Source organism: Hylobates moloch, unplaced genomic scaffold (genome assembly GCF_009828535.3).
Source record: "Hylobates moloch isolate HMO894 unplaced genomic scaffold, HMol_V3 SCAFFOLD_17, whole genome shotgun sequence".
NCBI classification, from domain to species: Eukaryota; Metazoa; Chordata; class Mammalia; order Primates; family Hylobatidae; genus Hylobates; species Hylobates moloch.
Window position 1 is genome coordinate 51,481,934 of NW_026652292.1, and position 18,981 is coordinate 51,500,914.

The following is an 18,981-nucleotide window of genomic DNA, read 5'->3' on the forward strand; positions in this document are numbered from 1 at the left end:
CGGCCTGCAAAATATCTTTTACCCAGATGTAATCATATTGTGCAAGTTGTATCACTTTTCCCCTTAACAATATGTCCATAACATTTCTCCATATGCTGTAGGGTATTTGTAATTTCAAAGTATTTAATGATTTTTTTTTTCAAGGAGACAGGGTGTTGCTATGTTGCCCAGGTTGGAGTGCAGTGGCTAGTCATTGGTGTGATCCTACTACTAATCCACCAAAAAAAAATTTAGAACTAATAAATTCAGCCAAGTTGCAGGCTACAAAAGCAATACTCAAAAATCACCTGCATTTCTACATACTAACAATGAACACTCTGAAAAGGAAATTAAGAAAGTGACCAGGGTGATGTGGCTCAATGCCTGTAATCCCAGCACTTTGGGAGGTGGACGTGGGTGGATTACTTGAGGCCAGGAGTTCAAGACCCTGGTGTTTAAGCCCATAGTGAAACCCTGTCTCCACTAAAAATACAAAAATTAGCCGGGGTGGTGGGGTGCACCTGTAGTCCCAGGTACTCAGGAGGCTGAGGCATAAGAATAGATTGAACCTGGGAGGTAGAGGTTGCAGTGAGCTGAGATCGTGTCATAGCACTCCAGCCTGGGTGACAGAGCGAGACTCTGTCTCAAAAACAAAAAACAAGCAATTCCATTTATAATATCATCAAAAAGAATAAAACAGGCTGGGTATGGTGGTTCATGCCTATAATCCCAGCACTTTGAGAGGCCAAGGCGGGAGGATCACTTGAGCTCAGGAGTTCGAGACCAGTCTAGGCAACATAGTGAGACCCTATCTCTATTTTCAAATAGAAAAAAAGAAAAATTTTTTGAGATAAAGTCTGGCTCTATTGCCCGGGCTGGAATACAGTGGCGCAATCTTGACTCACTGCAACCTCTACCTCCTGGGCTGAAGCCATCCCCTCCCACCTCAGCCTCCTGAGTAGCTGGGACTACAGGCACCACCACCATGTCTGGTTAATTTTTTTTTTTTTTTGTAGAGACAAGGTTTCACCATGTTGCCCAGGCCTGGTGCAGTAGTTCGCACTTCCCTTGAGGCTAGGAGTTGGAGACCAGCCTGGCCAACATAGTGAGATTCCTATTAAAAGAAAAAAAAGCTGGGTGGCGCATGCCAGTAGTCCCAGCTACTCAGGAGGCTGAGGTAGCAGGATTGTTTAAGACCAGGAGTTCAAGGCTGCAATGCACTATGGTCACATCTGTGAATAGCCACTGCACTCCAGCCTGGGTGACAGAGCAAGACCCCACCTCTAACATAAGTAAATAAATAAATATATTTCCTTAATGTAGTAGCCAAAAAAGAAAATCATTTTAATTTGCATTTTTTGATTACTAGTGAGACGGAAGATTTTCAAATGTCAAACATTTGTATTTGTGTGTGTGACCATCAGTTCATACTTTATACCTATGCATGTGTGGCAGGCATTAATTTTCCCTATTGATTTGTATGAGCCCTTCATATATTATTTCTCCTTTAACTATCAGTATTTGTTCCAAATTCTCCAATTGGTGTTTCTTTTTTAATTCTGTGTCCATTCAACAAATATTCATTCAATGTTTACTATGCTCTCGGTTGTATGGTAGGAATTCTACGTTGTTCTTTACATATAGAATTACACACTTTTTAGTTCTTCCATTGTTTCGTTTAGAAAAACTGCACTTAGGGGCCGGGCACAGTGGCTCACGCCTGTAATCTCAGCACTTTGGGAGGCTAAGGCAGGCAGATCACCTGAGATCAAGAGTCCGAGACCAGCCTGGCCAACATGGTGAAACCCCATCTCTACTAAAAATACAAAAATTAGCCAGGTGTGGTGGTGTTCACCTGTAATCCCAGCTACTAGGGAGGCTGAGGCAGGAAATCCCTTGAATCCAGGAGGCGGAGGTTGCAGTGAGCCGAGATTGCACCACTGCACTCCAGCCTGGGCAACAGAGCGAGACTCAGAAAAAACAAACAAACAAACAAAATAGCTGGGCGCGGTGGCTCACGCCTGCAATCCCAGCACTTTGGGAGGCAGAGGTGGGTGGATCACCTGAGGTCAGGAGTTCGAGACCAGCCTCAACGTGGAGAAACTCTGTCCCTACTAAAAAATACAAAATTAGCCGGGCATGGTGGTACATGCCTGTAATCCCAGCTACTGGGGAGGCTGAGGCAGGAGGATTGCTTGAACCTGGGAGGCGGAAGTTTTGGTGAGCCGAGATCATGCCATTGCACTCCAGCCTGGGCAACAAGAGCAAAACTCCGTCTCAAAAACAAAAACAAAAACAAACAAACAAAAAAAAAAAAGGAAGAAAAAACTGCTCTTAAAGATCAGAACAAAAAAGCATATAATATCCCATATCAGTGTCTGTGGGTAAGAGCTAGCCTCTTCTAGCTCTCATGAACTCGCAATCAAATGTTGGGCAGGGCTGCAGTCATCTGAATGCTTGCTTAGGGCTGCAGGATCAATCAAGTTAGTTCACTCACATGGCTGACAAGTTGGTGCTGGCTGTTAGTGGAGGCTTTTTCTCCTCTCCACATAGGCCTCTTCATAGAGCTGTTCGAGCAGAGTGGTGTGGAGACTGCCTTCCTCCAGGGCAAGCAATCAAAGAGAATGAGAGGGAAAGCTGCAATCAGTGTCTTTGTGACCTAGCCTCAGAAGTCACACACATTCAGTTGTATTCTATTGGTAAAACATAGTAGTCCTGATTCAAAGGGCTGATGCAGACCACCAGAGGTGACAATCATTGGGGGTCCTCTTAGAGGCTGGCTACCAAGGATCCCAACATCTTTTTTTTTTGTTTAGTTTCTGAGACAAGGTATTGCTATGTTGCCCAGGTTGGAGTGCAGTGGCTATTCAAAGCCTCTAACTCTTGGGTTCAAGCAATTCTCCTGTCTCTGCCTCCTGAGTAGCTGGGACTACAGGCATACAGCACCTCACCAGGCTAATCCTAACATCTTGATTTTCCTGTAATTTACTTTATAAAGCAAGTACTGGGTGTGCACAGTGACCCATGCCTGTAATCCCAACACTTTGGGTGGCTGAAACAGGAGGATCACTTCAGACCAGGAGTTCAAGACCAGTCTCAACAATATAGCAAGATCCTATCTCTATAACAAATTAAAAAAAAAAAAAGTAGCTCACTGTGGTGGCATGTGTCTGTAGCCTTAGCTACTCGGGAGGCTAAGATGGGAGGATCACTTGAGCCCAGGAGTTTGAGGCTGTAGTGAGCTATGATTGCACCACTGCATTCCAGCCTGGGCAACAGAGCAAGACCCTATCTCAAAAAAAAAAAAAAAAAAAAAAAAAAAAAAGGCCAGGTGCGGTGGCTCACGCCTGTAATCCCAGCACTTTGGGAGGCCGAGACGGGCGGATCACGAGGTCAGGAGATCCAGACCATCCTGGCTAACACGGTGAAACCCTGTTTCTACTAAAAATACAAAAAATTAGCCGGGCGTGGTGGCAGGCGCCTGTAGTCCCAGCTACTCGGGAGACTGGGAGACTGAGGCAGGAGAATGGCGTGAATCGGGCAGGCAGAGCTTGCAGTGAGCCGAGATGGAGCCACTGCACACCAGCCTGGGCAACAAGAATGAGACTTCATCTCAAAAAAAAAAACCAAAAACAAAAAACCCAAGTACTGAGAATTTTGCAACAACCAGTACAATTCTAGTTTTGTACCATACCGTTCTCTTAAACACAGCTGTGTTCTCAAACACATACGTGCACATGGGTGCACTCAAGCATAACAGATTTTGTTTGGAGTTGCACAAATTAAAGACCCTTTGGTACAGTGTCAGCTCATTAGGGCAACAGATTCCATCTCAAACTCCGAATTTGAGTAAGCAGAGTTCAAGATTGCAGATTAAGGGCCAAAATCTTTATTCTTCGTATCTACTTTGTAATTAGTTAACTGGGAAACACTTCAAGTTTTACCAGAAATCTTTAATTTTCTAGAAACCTTTACCTGTGTTCAATATCCACTTTAATTAAAAAGCTCTTGTAAATGATACTAATTTGGGGAAGGTGATTCAGCTTGTTGAGGGGTAATTAACCAAATTGCTGAGGTGGAAGTCTGGGTAAGTGAAAAGGTCATCAAATCTGAGTAAGAAAGCTTGCAGCTTTCACCTCTCCGTCAAGACTGGCAGAGAGGCACTTTTGTAAAATCTTTGGGACTCATTTTTACTTCGCCACTTGTCCCATTTTAATTAAAGCTTGCCAACTGAAGGACCTAAGAAAACAACATAGTTCCGCATTTTGCCAAATTGGGAAACTTCCAGGGCCCCCAAAATTTAGCGGGGAGACTCAGAGACTAGAATGGGAGAGTAGGAAGCACCAACTTGCTCTAAAAGGAAGATTGGGCAAAAGCAGCACCCTCACCCTTATTCCAGCTCTACAACCAAAGCAACTAAGACTTGGGCTGGCTGGCTGCCTAGCCACAGCATTCCCTCCTACTTCGCCACTATCTCCTGACCAGCAAGTCATCTTTGGTCACATATCTTTAATTATTTAGTTTGAGACAAAGTCTCACTATCACCCAGGCTGGAGTGCAGTGGCGCGATCTCGGCTCACTGCAACCTCTGCCTCCCGAGTTCAACGATTCTTCCACCTCAGCCTCCCGAGTAGCTGGGACTACAAGCGGGCACCACCACGCCTGGCTAATTTTTGAGTTTTTAGTGGAGATAGGGTTTCACCATTTTGGCCAGGCTGGTCTCGGACTCCTGGCCTCAAGTGATCCGCCCACCTCGGCCTCCCGAAGTGCTGGGATTACAGGCATGAGCCACCAAGCCCGACTACATATTCCTTTTATTAATATTCCTGTTGAACTTAATTTTGGTCGTTTCTGGTGCAAAAATGTTAAGGTAAAGAGAATCAATAACTGCCACATTTGATATATTTTTGTAATCCCCATCTCCGATTTCCATCCGGGCCTGAGTAACCAAAAACACTTTACGGGGTAGACTGTCTCAACAGACATCAATTTGTAACCACGTCTACCTCTACCACGGTATTCTAAAGACTCCGTCGAGGAAAACCTTTAGCTCGGGCAAAGGGAGACGCATTACAGAACACTGTCCGCCGCCTACGAAACAGAAGATACGCGGCATAGTCGAACAGACACCCGGCCTCGCCCCGATTGCCTCACAGTCCTCAGCCACGCCCCTCCCAACCGGAACTACATCCCCCGCACTCCGCGCCTCCACGCACAGCGTGTCGTAGGCGTTCGAAGCCGTAAGCTCCCGCCCGGCTTCCCGGGACGCACAGGGCAGGCGCTGGGCGTGCGCATGCTCGGCAGGCGGGGCCGCCGGAGTCTCCAGGCGCTGCAATCTGTTGCGCCGCCGCCCGCGGGAGCCGGCAGATCCGGGTCTTGTGGCTAAGAGTGACGTGGTCACTCGAATCAAAACAGAGGAGGGGGAGGAAGCCGGCGGCCAGGAGCGGCAGTGGCAGCAGCGTCCGGAGTAGCCGCAGCCTTCTGGAAGCTCCAGGCGGTCTTTCTGCCGAGCCTCGGTCCCGGCCCCCATCCTCCCCGCCCCATCGGTTATTGTCTGGGCGGGTGAGTGTCTCCCCCTCTCCCACCAGCGTTTGCTGGCTCACCCTCCCCTCGCCCCAGTTTTTCCTGAGGGCTCCTCAGGCTCTCGGGGACTGCGGCGGCTGCGGCAGAACAGGGCTGTTTCTCGGGCTTGGCGGTTCCCCTGCCGGGCTGGCGATTCAGCACCGGGAGAAGCTCCGCTGCTGCCCAGCCCGCGCCCCCCGCGAAGAGCCTGCAATTGGGCTTTCTCTGCAGGATGTCAGAGTCGGGGCTTGGCACGCAAGGGCAAGGTAGCCACGGGTGGTTTTATTTTTAGGATCAGATTGTCGACACGGGTGGAGGCGTATAATGGAGTAAAAAAGAGTCGTAGCTGGAAGGAAAAACTCACAAATCCTGAAATCCACACTATCTTGTTTACCGTCTCCCTCAGCCCTTTCTGGGTACGGTGAAGTCACTAGGATGCGTCCTTTGTTGTGATAAGTGAGACAAGAAAGCTGCCACCCTGAAAGCGAGAGCTTTTTGGCTCCTATTGTGTCGCGAATTTATAGGATCCCCTTTTTCTGTTTGTTCAGTAAGTGGAACTAAGGCTGACAGTAAAGAGGTAGCAGCACCCTTTATTGGAACTAATCGTGTGTGATAAACTGGTTACCGGCTCTACCCGAAGTCCCGTGTTGCTGTTTAAAGGCAGACTTCACCAAAGTGGCTGTTTATATGTGCCAGGATTTTAGCCGAGATGGTTTGCTAGCTGTAGAGAGTCGGTAGGATGTTTTCAGTTGCCCCAGTTGGCAAAACCGAGGCTGTGGCCTTAATAGAATGTGTTACTTTTGCATCGAGAGAGTCGGATGAGCTTCACACACGTAATAGCTACATTTGCAGAAGAGACCTTCCAGTTTGTGTGTGTTACTGTCAGAAACAGTTAGCAGCTGTACACATTGTAACTTGGAAAGCGTAAGACCTTCCAGGTGTTGGAGTCTTGCGACGCTTAGGAGGCATTCTTGCTGCCCAGCGCTGTGGAGGTTGCAGGAGGCTTTGCATTCCCTTCCACTTAGGGTGGCTGGCCGCGCAGATTCCTTTAGTGTAGCCTGCTCCGAACTTGCCGCTCTCCGCGGCCCTCGACAGCACTGCGACCAGAAAACCAAACCTTTTTGTCCTAACTTTTTTTTTCTTTTTTTCCAACATGGTTTTTAAAAGAACACCGCTTCACCCCCCCGCCCCCGAGAACTCATTAATTAGGTGTTTCTGTGGTTAACAGCAAGAAAGAACAACAGTACGTGATAGTTAATTGCTCTTTATCAAACCCAGGAAGAGTTATGAGTTTAGATTATTTCCTTGAAGGGTATGTCCTTGTGGTATAACATGAACCTCTTAACGAATCTTTTCTCCAGTGTTTGCCGTTGAGATCTTTTTTCTTACTACTGTAGTTGGAATCCTTTTGATTTAGAAGAAGGAAAGATTTCTTGAAGTTCTCTTTCAGCTTTTTACCTTTTATGCTAGCTTATAACTAATATTTTTGGTTATACGAAATGCTTTGTGTAATAGAGAAAATGTTGATAAAAGCAGATAGGAAAAAAAATCAGTAATCCTGCCACCCAAAGATCACCAAAATGTTAGTTTATATCCTTCTAAACTACTTTTTTGCATTTATGAATTTTATACAAATATGATATCATACCACATATGCTTTTCAGTACGTAACCTGCTTTTTCACATTCTAGTACTTCTTTTTTGAGTAATAATTTAAATTTTTCAGACATAGACTTTGGACCTTAAATTTTAGGGAGTATTCACTATACAGTAGTGCCCCCTTATCCGTGGTTTCACTTTCAGGGGTTTCCCGAGTTTCAGTTTCTGTGGTCAACCGCAGTTCGAAAATACAATCATATTTTCAGAGACCACATTCACATAACTTTTATTATAGTATATTGTTATAACTGTTCTATTTTATTATTAACTATTGTCAATCTGTTACTGTGCCTAATTTATAAATTGAATTTTATCGTAGGTGTGTAGAGGAAAAAAACATAGTCTATATACAGGGTTCTGTACTATATGAGCTTTAGGCATCCACTTGGGGGGATTGTTTTATAATTTTTTAATTTTAAAATTTAATAGAGATGAGATCTCACTGTGTTGTCCAGGCTGGTCTCAAACTCCTGAGCTCAAGTGATCTTCCGGCCTCAGCCTCCCAAAATGCTAGGATTACAGGCATGCTGAGACACCACGTCCAGCCCACTGGAGTTTCTTTGAATGTATCCCTTGTGGATAATGGGGGACTTCTATGTTTGGCAAACCATAATTATTAAAAGCATGGTTTTAAAAGGTTTCCTCACAAATCTCTATGATAATGTAAGATTTAAGAAATTAATATGCATTGTGTCGCAAAGTAAGACCTCACTTGTTTGGCTCTTGGGAAAGAAAGCACAGCCTGAGGATAATATGAAAGTTTAAGTAGTTTTTGCTAACTCAGTGGTTTGATTCGGGTAAAGATTTAGTTCTATTCCATAGTTATACTCTGTTCCAAATGCTGATCAGCTGTTCAGGCCCCAGGCAGTAAGGTCCTGGAAGATTTTAACTTTACACATCACACTTTTTTTTTTTTTTGAGATAGAGTCTTGCTCTATTGTACAGGCTGGAGTGCAGTGGTGGATCTCAGCTCACTGCAACCTCTGCCTCCTGGGTTCAAGCGATTCTCCAACCTTAGCCTCCTGAGTAGCTGGGATTACAGGTGCACAACATCATGCCCGACTAATTTTTGTATTTTTAGTAGAGACGGGGTTTTCATCATGTTGGCCAGGCTGGTGTCAAACTCCTGACCTCAAGTGATCTGCCCACCTTGGCCACCCACAGTGCTGGGATTACAGGTGTGAGCCACTTCACCTGGCCCACATCACACTTAATATGCATTGAGTCTTGATGTGTGCCCATTTAGTCCAGTGCTTTACCAGTTGGCACCAAAAGAGCCTGCTATGGAAGGAAATGTCCTCTTCATCTCAACTTCAGAGGATAAGTACATGCCATGAACTATCCTAAATCTGCTAATAACCTGTTTTGAGTTTGAGCCTCATAAACTTACCTAAAATCTTTAAATCTCTTTTCATTTTGCATCTCTTGGATGATTAGTCCTAGATGTTTACTACTCATTACACAATCTCGTTTCTTTTTCTTTGATTTGGCTTATAGTGTTCAATATGTATTCTAGATTTGTCCACTTCTTCCCATCCCTACTGCCATCAGCTTTGCCTATCTTCATCTCTTACCTGATCTATTGCAGCAACTCCTGGTCTCCCTGCTTCCACTTTGGCTTTTTATTGTGCATTTCCCTTACCAGCCTAAGAGATCCTTTAAAATGTAAATTACCTTGACATCCCCTTGTTGAAAGTTTTCCATCCATATTCAGGATAAAATCCAAACTCTACCAAAGCTTGTCAGGCGCTACATGTTTCAGCACTGCCTTCCTCTCTTATCTTGCCTTGTATCCTTCTACTTAGTTCAGTACCCTGGAGCCTGGCCACGTGAGTTTCTTCCTGTATTCCAATCCCACTTGCATTTTTGTCCCTGGAACTTGCCAAGCTGGTTCTTGCTCTAGGGCCTTTGCATTTGCTGTACCCTGGGGCTTGAGTACTCTTTTTCCCAGATCTTGCTGTGGTTGATACCATTTGTGTTATTCAGGTGTTAGGTCAGATGTTGCCTCCTCAAGGAGACTGACCAATCTCTCCCTTGTATTTTATTTTCTTCACAGCATTTATCAATATATGGAATTTTTAAAAAATGTTCTGTCTCCTACCCTGGAAATTAAGCTCTGTTAATATGGGACCTTGTCTGTCCTTTTCACTGCATAGTAGGTACTCAGTGAATGTTGGTTGAATAAATGAACTTAGTGAACATGTCTGTATTCCTCTTGAACCTACTGTCTATTGTAGGCCATTTTTTTCCATGGAAAAATGCTAATTTTCAGCCTCTTTTTATAGGGCAGTGCCTTATTCTCTTTGGTGTTTGGGTCAGAGTACACTTATATTCTACTTTAGACCTGTGGAATTAATTTCTGTGAGAAATGGGTCCTTAGAATCTGTATTTTCAATAAATCTGTCAGGTGATTTTAATGCATATCAAACTTTGAGAATCTCTCAATGTTTTAGTGGCTTTTCCTTGGATGATTGCTTCTTTATAGTAGTAATGATAGCTACCATTTTTTTGGAACACTACTTTATATGTCAAGTATTATGCTAAAAATTACTGTTACATGTTTTCATTTAACTGCAAAGCAACTCAGATATGTAGGTATCATACAAATGAAGACAATGAGACAGTAAGTGGTGGAAACTTGAATTTGAAATCCAAATCTTTTTAATCACTGTACCCTACTGCTTCTGAACTACAGAGTTTAGAATTGTGTTCAGTACTTTAAGAGAGGCCATGTTTTTGTTCAGGACAGGATAGTGTTTTCTGTCCCTTTTCCAATCCTGTCCTTAATGAAGTCCATTGTTCTGTTGGTCTTTTTGCCTGAAGTTGCACAGACAGGAGATGACCTTAAAAAACATTCTGCGGCCGGGCGTGGTGGCTCATGCCTGTAATCCCAGCACTTTGGGAGGCCGAGGCCGGTGGATCACGAGGTCAAGATATTGAGACCGTCATGGCCAACATGGTGAAATCCCATCTCTACTAAAAATACAAAAATTAGCTGGGCGTGGTCTTGCGCGCCTGTAATCCCAGTTACTTGGGAGGCTGAGGCAGGAGAATCACTTGAACTCGGAAGGTGGAGGTTGCAGTGAGCCATTGCGCCACTGCACTCCAGCCTTGCGACAGAGCGAGACTCCGTCTCAAAAAAATAAACAAACAAAAAACATTCTGCAAAGACTCCTAGGTCTTGAATTGTTGTATTGAGTGCTGAGAGCCTACCAGGCTTCAAGTAAATTAGGATCATTTTCTTCTTCCTTGTGTATTACTTGCTCATTCCCCACACCCAAAACCTGTTACTTTGTATTCGTTGATAAAATCATCAGAGTTCTTCCTACATTTTCTCCTTTGATTTGTGTTTTACTATTTGAATTTAGTGGCGCGATCATGGCTTACTGCAGCCTCAACCTTCTGTGCTTATGTGATTCTCCCACCTCTGCCTCCTGAGTAGTAGCTAGGACCACAGGCCCATACTACCACACTAATTTTTTTGTTTGTTTGTTTTCTGTAGAGACAGGCTCAGGTTGGTATGGAATTCCTGGGCTCAAATGATCCTTCTGCCTTGACCTCCCAAAGTGCTGGGATTACAGGCATGAACCACTGCATCCAAAGATATTTTAAATAAACAGATTTATTTGAAGTTTTCCTTTAATATTGGGCATGAATGTAGTTTCCAGTTTTTCACAATTATAAATAATATTATAGTGAACCATGGCCTTAAATAGTTAACCTAAAAACTGAATAATTACAGCAGCCAATCTAATTACAAATAGAAGCTATATTAAAGACTTCTTAATTTTTTTTTTTTTTTTTGAGATGGAGTCTCACTTTGTTGCCCAGGCTGGAGTGCAGTGGGGTGATCTCGGCTCACTGCAACCTCTGCCTCCTGGGTTCAAGCAATTCTCCTGCCTCAGCCTCCTGAGTAGCTGGGATTACAGATGTGCACCACCATGCCCGGCTAATTTTTGTATAATTTAGTAGAGACAGAATTTCACCATTTTGGCCAGGCTGATCTCGAACTCCTGACCTTAGGTGATCCACCTGCCTGGGTGTCTCCCAAAGTGCTGGGATTACAGGCGTGAGCCACTGCACTCAGCGAGACTTCTTAAATTATTTTAATCATAATTCAACAAGTATATACAGCATATATATATATACTTGCATATGCTTAGAAAATGTTACGTGAAGTTTTAAAATATTTTATTTATTTATTTTTGGTATTTTTTGAATTCTAAAATCTTCCTGAGATATAAAGGATTTTCTTTTTCTTTTTCTTTTTTTTGTGTGTGTGTGTGAGACGGGAGTCTCACTCTGTCACCCAGGTTGAAGTGCAGTGGGGCGATCTCGGCTCATTGCAACCTCCACCTCCCAGGCTCAAGCTAGCAACCCCCCTCAGCCTCCCTAGTAGCTGGGACCACGCCTGGCTAATTTTTGTATTTTTTGTAGAGTTGGGGTTTTGCCATGTTGCCCATGCTGGTCTCGAACTCCCGAGCTCATGCAGTCCATCTGGCTCGGCCTCTCAAAGTGCTGGGATTATAGGTGTGAGCCATTGCACCTGATCAGACATGAAGGTTTTTTCTTTTTTTTTTTTGAGATGGAGTCTCGCTCTGTCACTAGGCTGGAGTGCAATGGCCCGATCTCGGCTCACTGCAACCTCCGCCTCCCGGGTTCAAGTGATTCTCCTGCCTCAGCCTCCTGAGTAGCTGAGATTACAGGTGCGTGCCACCATGCCCAGCTAATTTTTGTGTTTTTAGTAGAGATGGGGTTTCACCATGTTGACCAGGATGGTCTCTATCTCTTGACCGCCTGCCTCGGCCTCCCAAAGTGCTGGGATTACAGGCGTGAGTCACCACGCCCAGCTGACATGAAGATTTTTAATAGAAGCTATCTCTGAGGAGAGGAAAGTACCTGCATTTTTCCATTTTTTTTAATTTTTAGTATTTAAATTTTAAATTATAAACACATATTTTATTTTTTAAAAATTAACTCTTTGGAAAAGTATATTTTTCTAAACCAATTTTTAGGTGTATACTAGGGCTTATATATGTATTTGATAACATTTATGACTTCTGTTCTTTTGTTTTGGAGAAAGTTACCTTCTTATTGCTTATTTTCATATTGAATTTTCATTTCCTTTTTTTTTTTAAATTTAGGCCAAAGCACAGATGTGTCTCAGCTTTGTAAAAATACAGAATGACAGAATGAAGCTGGTTTATACTTGACTGCACTCATTGACAAGTATTACAAGTACAGAGCTTTCAAAATTTAATAGCTAATAAAGGTGTTTCAAATCGAATTAGGGATGCAGTAAGCATCTTCCTGGTATATGCACCCCACTTAGAGGTCGGTGTTCTGGCTGCTATCATGTTTTATCTTTTGACATAGGTTTTTTTTTGTTTTTTTTTTTGAGACAGAGTCTCGCTCTGTGGCCCGGGCTGGAGTGCAGTGGCTTGATCTCGGCTCACTGCAAGCTCCGCTTCCCAGGTTCATGCCATTCTCCTGCCTCAGCCTCCCGAGTAGCTGGGACTACAGGTACCCGCAACCATGCCTTGCTAATTTTTTTGTATTTTTAGTAGAGACAGAGTTTCACTGTGTTAGCCAGGATGGTCTCTATCTCCTGACCTCATAATCCGCCTGCCTCGGCCTCCCAAAGTGCTAGGATTACAGGCGTGAGCCACTGCGCCTGGCCACAACATAGTTTTTAAAAACAAGTTTACTCTTTTTTTTTTTTTTTTGGAGACGGAGTCTCACTCTGTCACCCAGGCTGGAGTGCAGTGGCACGATCTCAGCTCACTGCAACCTCCACCTCCCGAGTTCAAGCGATTCTTGTGCCTCAGCTTCCCGAGTAGTTGGGATTACAGACAACTGCCAACATGCCCGGCTAATTTCTGTATTTTTAGTAGGGACGGGGTTTCACTGTGTTGGCCAGGCTGGTGTCGAACTCCTGACCTCAAGTGATCTGCCCACCTCAGCCTCCCAAAGTCCTGGGATTACAGCTACCATGCCCTGGCAAAAACAAGTTTGCTTTTTATACAATATATATTTTGCTGCTTTGTTACTCTTAGGAAAGGTAATGCAGAAGAAACTGACTTGCTTGAAATTTTGAACAGACTTTTAAAATCTGTTTATTTTATTTAACAATTGCTTTCTTTTCTTTTCTTTCTTGACAGGGTTTTGCTCTTGTTGCCCATGCTGGAATGCAATGGCATAGAGCATAGTCTTGGCTCACTGTAACCTCCACCTCCTCGGTTCAAGCGATTCTCCTGCCTCAGCCTCTCAAGTAGCTGGAACTACAGGCACCTGCCACCATGCCCAGCTAATTTTTGTATTTTTAGTAGAGATGGGGTTTCACCATGTTGGCCAGGCTGGTCTTGAACTCCTGGCCTCAGGTGATTCGCCTGCCTCAGCCTCCCAAAGTGCTGGGATTACAAGCATGAGCCACCGCGCCTGGCCCAATAATTGCTTTCTTTATCACAGTAGTTTTAAGGTTTTTTCCCAATATGACTAATGATGTTTATGTGCATCTTTGTGCACATGTCATCTCAGCTATGATATGGAAGAAAGAGGCTGTGAGTTACTTAGATTGGAGAGCAGTAGCCATACTCTGCTTCTTTCATTTTTATTTTAATTAGAAACAGGGTCTCTATCACACAGGCTGGAGTGCAGTGGTGTGATCATAGCTCACAGTAGCCTTGAACTCCTGGACTCAAGTGATCCTCTCTTCTCAGCCTTCGAGTAGCTGGGACTACTACATAAGAAGGCACATGCTAGCATCCTGGCTAATTTTTTAAGTTTTTTGTAGAGACGGTCTCACCACCTTGGCAGGCTGGTCTCAAACTCCTAGGCTCAAGCAATTCTTCTGCCTCAGCCCGTCAGAGTTGGTTTTACAGGTGTGAGCCACTGTGCTCAGCACTCTGCTTCTTTCTGCTCAGAGAAATCATATAGACAAGCATGAGAATGAAATTTAAGGAAAAGTCTTGATTCTGTTGTAATTTATTTAGATAACATTCATCTTTAATAAACTAGTACCATTGCTTGTAATATACCTCTCAAGTTTAGAACACAACAGTATTTTGTAGTACAGCTGTTAAAAACTGCTTTCTGGCCAGGCATGGTGGCTCATGCCTGTAATCCCAGCAATTTGGGAGGCTGAGGTGGGGAGATCACTTGAGCCCAGGAGTTCAAGACCTACCTGGGCAACACATTGAGACCCCGTCTCTATAAAAAAGTAAAAAAATTGGCTGAGTGTGATGGCACGCACCTGTGGGCTCAGCGGCTCCGGAGCCTGAGGTGGGAGGATTGCTTGAGCTGGGGAGGTTGAGGCTGCAGGGAGCTGTGATCATGACACTGCACTCCAGCCTGGGCAACGGAGACCCTATCTCAAAACAAAAACCTACTGCTTTCTTAACATTTATAGGTGAGGCCATTGTGATGGCACACACCTGTAGTCCTGGCTGCTTGGGGGTTGAGGTGGGAAGATGGCTTGAGCTCAGGAGGTCAAGGATGTAGTAAGCCATGATTACACCACTGCACTACAGCCTGGGCAATAGAGATCTTGTCTCCAAAAAAAAAAAAAAAAAAAATCATTTATAAGTAACTTGTATCCACTATTATGTGGGATCGACATAGTATGGAGTATTTTTTTTTTTTTTTTGAGACAGAGTCTTGCTCCATCACCCAGGCTGGAGTGCAGTGGTACGATCTCGGCTCGCTGCAACCTCTGCTTCCTGGGTTCAAGCAATTCTCCTGCCTCAGCCTCCCAAGTAGCTGGGATTACAGATGTGCACCACCATGCCCAGCTGATTTTTGTATTTTTAGTAGAGACAGGTTTCCGCCATGTTGGCTGGGCTGGTCTTGAACTCCTGACCTCAGGTGATCCACCCAGCTTGGCTTCCCAAAGTGCTGGGATTACAGGCCTGGCCTGGAATTTTTATATTTTCTGTTAAATTTTTCTGTTTCTGATTTATGAAAAACATTTTCCTGGCCAGGCACAGTGGCTCATGCCTGTAATCCCAGCACTTTGAGAGGCCGAGGCAGGTGGATCATCTGAATTAAGGAGTTCAAGACCAGCCTGCCCAACATGGCAAAACTCCATCTCTACTAACCATACAAAAACTAGCTGGGTGTGATGGCACGCACGTGTAATCCCAGATACTCGGGAGGGTGAGGCAGGAGAATCACTTGGACCCAGGAGGTGGAGGTTGCAGTGAGCTGAGAATGTGCTGCTGCACTCCAGCCTGGGCGACAGAGGGAGACTCTGGCTCAAAACAAGAAAAAAAAAAAAAAAAAAAGAAAAACGTTTTCCTGAGTTTTGTTTTGTTTGTTTGTGTTTTTGAGACAGAGACTCGCCCTGTCACCCAGGCTGGTTCTCTCCATGCCACAGGAGGTCCTGATGACATGTGCCCTCTTGGGTGGAAATTTTAGAAAATGTTTTCAAATTATGAAACTTATGGTTATGATATTGAATACAAACAAAGATGATTTAATTGAAAAGCTTTCCTTTGTTTGACTATTTATGATCAGTTTTACCCCGGACCTTGACCAGGCACAGAGAGAATTCTTGGGATTGTACAAGAGTAAACTGCAGCCAGGAAAGGACAGGACATTATTAGGTGAGAGACCAAGATTAAGAATAGAAGACTTCTTCTCTTTCCCTTTTATGCAGATGTGTGATAGCTTTGGCCCCAGCGGAACACGCACACTCCACAGCACTATACAGAGAACTTGGGCTAAGGGTTAAAGATACTTTGGTCTTCAACTGACCCCAAGTTTTAAAACTTTTTCAGTTTATTAAGTACTGTTACAAATTCTCACTTGATCTTTGCACAGCTGTTTAAAATGAATAGTTTCAGTTATCACTCCTGTTTTATAGATAAACTGAAGTCACAACGAGGCTAAGTGATTTGTCTATTAATATTTCTCAGTACTGCCTTAAGTTTTTTGTCTAAGGATGTTCTTTCTGCTATCCCTTGATGTTTTGGCAAGTGTTGTCTAAAGTGATCCTAGAACAGGAGTCAGATATAGGTAAAGAAAAAAGGGTCGCCAAGGAAAGAGAAAGTAATGTTTAAGACAGTCTTTTGGTCTGAATGCTTGTGTTCCCCACAATTCATATTTGAAATCCTAACCCCCAGTGTGATAGTATTAGGAGGAGGTGGGCCTTTGGGTAGTGATTAAGTCATGAGGGTGGAGCCCTCATCATGAGGAGTAGCCCTTATAAAAGAGGGCTCAGAGAGCCGCTTGCCTCTTCCACCATAGTAGGACACAGTGAGAAGGCACCATCTACCAACCAGAGAGTGGGTCCTCAGCAGACACTGAATCTACCAGTGCCTTGATCTTGGACTTCCTAGCCTCCAGAACCGTGAGAAGTAAATTTCTGTTGTTTGTAAGTTACCCAGTCTGTGTTACTTTGTTTAAGCATCCCAATAGACTAAGGCACCTGAGAAAATAGGGTCACATTTAATGAGAATTTCTAGAAAAATGGTGGCCGCCTGGGGGAATGAATCTTAACAGAATCATGTGTTGCAGAGAAATGGAAACATTAAGGAGATGAGGAAATTCTCTCTGACCTTGAAGAGTTAAGCCTAGTAGTGATGGAATAGAAGGTTAAAGAGAAAAGTGTTTTCCTTTTCTTGAGTTTTGAGCTTTCTCCAAAGTAGTGATCACAAAGGTAATTTGTAACATTTATTTAGTTGTTAATTATCTATTGGTAAGCAGTTATTTAATTTAAATTAACAGTTAACTTGATTGCAAGCTCTTGATGATAAAAGCTACCTTTGTTTCTTCTGTATCCTCCTCTGAACTCTCTTGCTGGTTACTTAGTCCCCTGAGAATTTGTTAGATACATCCTTTTCAAGAAAGGAGAAGTGAGAGAAGACAGGGCGTTTGAATCCCACCTCCTGTGCTGTGTGACTTTGGGCAAATTACTGAAGCTTTCAGAGCCTCAGTTCTTTCCTCTTTCCAATTCAAGCGATTCTTAATTGAGTGGGCGAGAACTGCTGTATCTCCAAAGTTGTAATAGTGCCACTTGTGAAGTTGTGATTTGTTGAATATAAATAGATGAAGACTTGGTATACTCTAATCCAGTGGTCCCCAACCTTTTTTGCACCAGGAACCGTTTTCATAGAAGACAGTTTTTTCACTGGGCTGGGGCAGGGGTGGGGGGAGTGGGGAGAATGGTTTTGGGATGAAACTATTCTACCTCAGATCATCAGACATTATTTTCTCATAAGGATCGTGCAGCCTAGATCCCTCGCATGCAGTTGCTCCAGTGAGAATCTAATGCCACCGCTGATTTGATAGAAGGCAGAGCTCAGGTGGTAATGCTCAGGTGGTAATGCTTGCTGGCCCACACCTCACCTCCTTCTGCTGTGCTGCTGGATTCCTAACAGGCCACAGACCAGTAGCAGTCCATGGCCTGGGGGTTGGGGACCCCTGCACTAATCTATACCTGATCTATACAGTGGCCTCTGGCCATGCTGACCTAGTTGCTTCTGTATATTCCTGTTGTATTCTGTGGAAAATAAACTTTTGTTGTCCTTTCTCGCCCGCTCTAGTCTCTTCCTTTTGAATAGTATGCCCTCTGGAAAGGGTGTCTTTAAGCTTTCGCTTTCTTGTAAGATTATTTTATAAGAATTTCAGGGATTGGCTGGGTGCAGTGGCTCACGCTTGTCATCCCAGCACTTTGGGAGACTGATCACCAGAGGTCAGGAGTTTGAGACCAGCCTGACCAACGTGGTGAAACCCTGTCTCTACTAAAAGTACAAAAATTAGTTGGGTGTGGTGGCGCGCGCCTGTAATGCCAACTACTTGAGAGATTAAGGCAGAGAATCACTGGAACCCAGGAGGTGGAGGTTGCAGTGAATCGAGATTGTGCCACTGCACTCCAGCCTGGGCAACAGAGCAAGACTCCGTCTCAAAAAAGAAAAAAAAATTTGTAATGATGAGTTTCAGGGAGTTTTAATGCTGCATGAGTTTAGATCACAGAGAATTGTGATATTGAGGGCATGTAATGGGGTTTATTTCAACATTTAAATTTTGTATGTCTTTAACTTCTCCCAGGTATAGCTTTAGAATAATTTTTAGCAAACATTAATTGACCAATTTGAACTTGAGTCTGCATCCTTTTCTTTTTCTTTTTCTTTTTTTTTTTTAAGACAATGTCTCGCCCTGTTGCCCAGGCTGGAGTGCAACGGCGTGATATCAGCTGACTGCAACCTCCGCCTCCCAAGGTCAAGCAATTCTCCTGCCTCAGCCTCCCGAGTAGCTGGGATTACAGGCATGCGCCACCACACCCAGCTAATTTTTGTCTTTTTTGTGTGTGTCTTTAGTAGAGATGGGGTTTCATCTTGTTGGCCAGGCTGGTCTCGAACTCCTGACCTCATGATCTGCTTGCCTCGGCGTTCCAAAGTGCTGGGATTATAGGTGTGAGCCACCATGCCCAGCTGAGTCTGCATCCTTTTCTTGCCTACATCCCATCAGAGAAACAAATGTAGTTTAAGAGAAAAGTACTTCGTTACTAAGAACTAATAGGAATTTTTTTTTTGAGATGGTGTCTTGCTCTGTTGTCCAGGCTGGAGTGTGATCTCAGCTCAGTGCAACCTCCGCCTCTTAGGTTCAAGCAATTCTTCTGCTTCAGTGTCCCGAGTAGCTGGGATTACAGGGACGCGCCACCACGCCCAGCTAATTTTTGTATTTTTAGTAGAGATGGGGTTTCACCTTGTTGGCCAGGCTAGTCTTGAGCTCCTGACCTCAGGTGATCCGCCTGCCTCAGCCTCCCAAAGTGCTGGAATG

General features: G+C 44.1%; 1 protein-coding gene and 1 long non-coding RNA gene across 4 annotated transcripts in view; one reads left to right on the top strand and one right to left on the bottom strand.

The window, feature by feature from the left end:
• Nucleotides 1-5,133, bottom strand: part of LOC131381731 (uncharacterized) — a 15,124-nt gene extending 9,991 nt beyond the window's left edge. The window contains exons 1-2 of the long non-coding RNA XR_009210631.1: nucleotides 4,986-5,133; nucleotides 2,477-2,575 (exon numbers count right to left, since the gene is read on the bottom strand). This is a non-coding gene — a long non-coding RNA (uncharacterized LOC131381731). The remainder of the gene's footprint in view (nucleotides 1-2,476; nucleotides 2,576-4,985) is intronic.
• An 87-nt stretch (nucleotides 5,134-5,220) lies between these two features.
• SMIM14 (small integral membrane protein 14) overlaps nucleotides 5,221-18,981 on the top strand; it is an 86,658-nt gene continuing 72,897 nt past the window's right edge. Inside the window, exon 1 of one of the 3 annotated variants that reach the window (XM_032135237.2) lies at nucleotides 5,221-5,541. The gene's annotated coding sequence lies outside the window, so the exon portion shown is untranslated. Of the gene's footprint in view, nucleotides 5,542-16,444; nucleotides 16,574-18,981 lie in introns of those variants that run through there. The other 2 variants (XM_032135238.2, XM_058430289.1) reach the window with 2 other exon arrangements.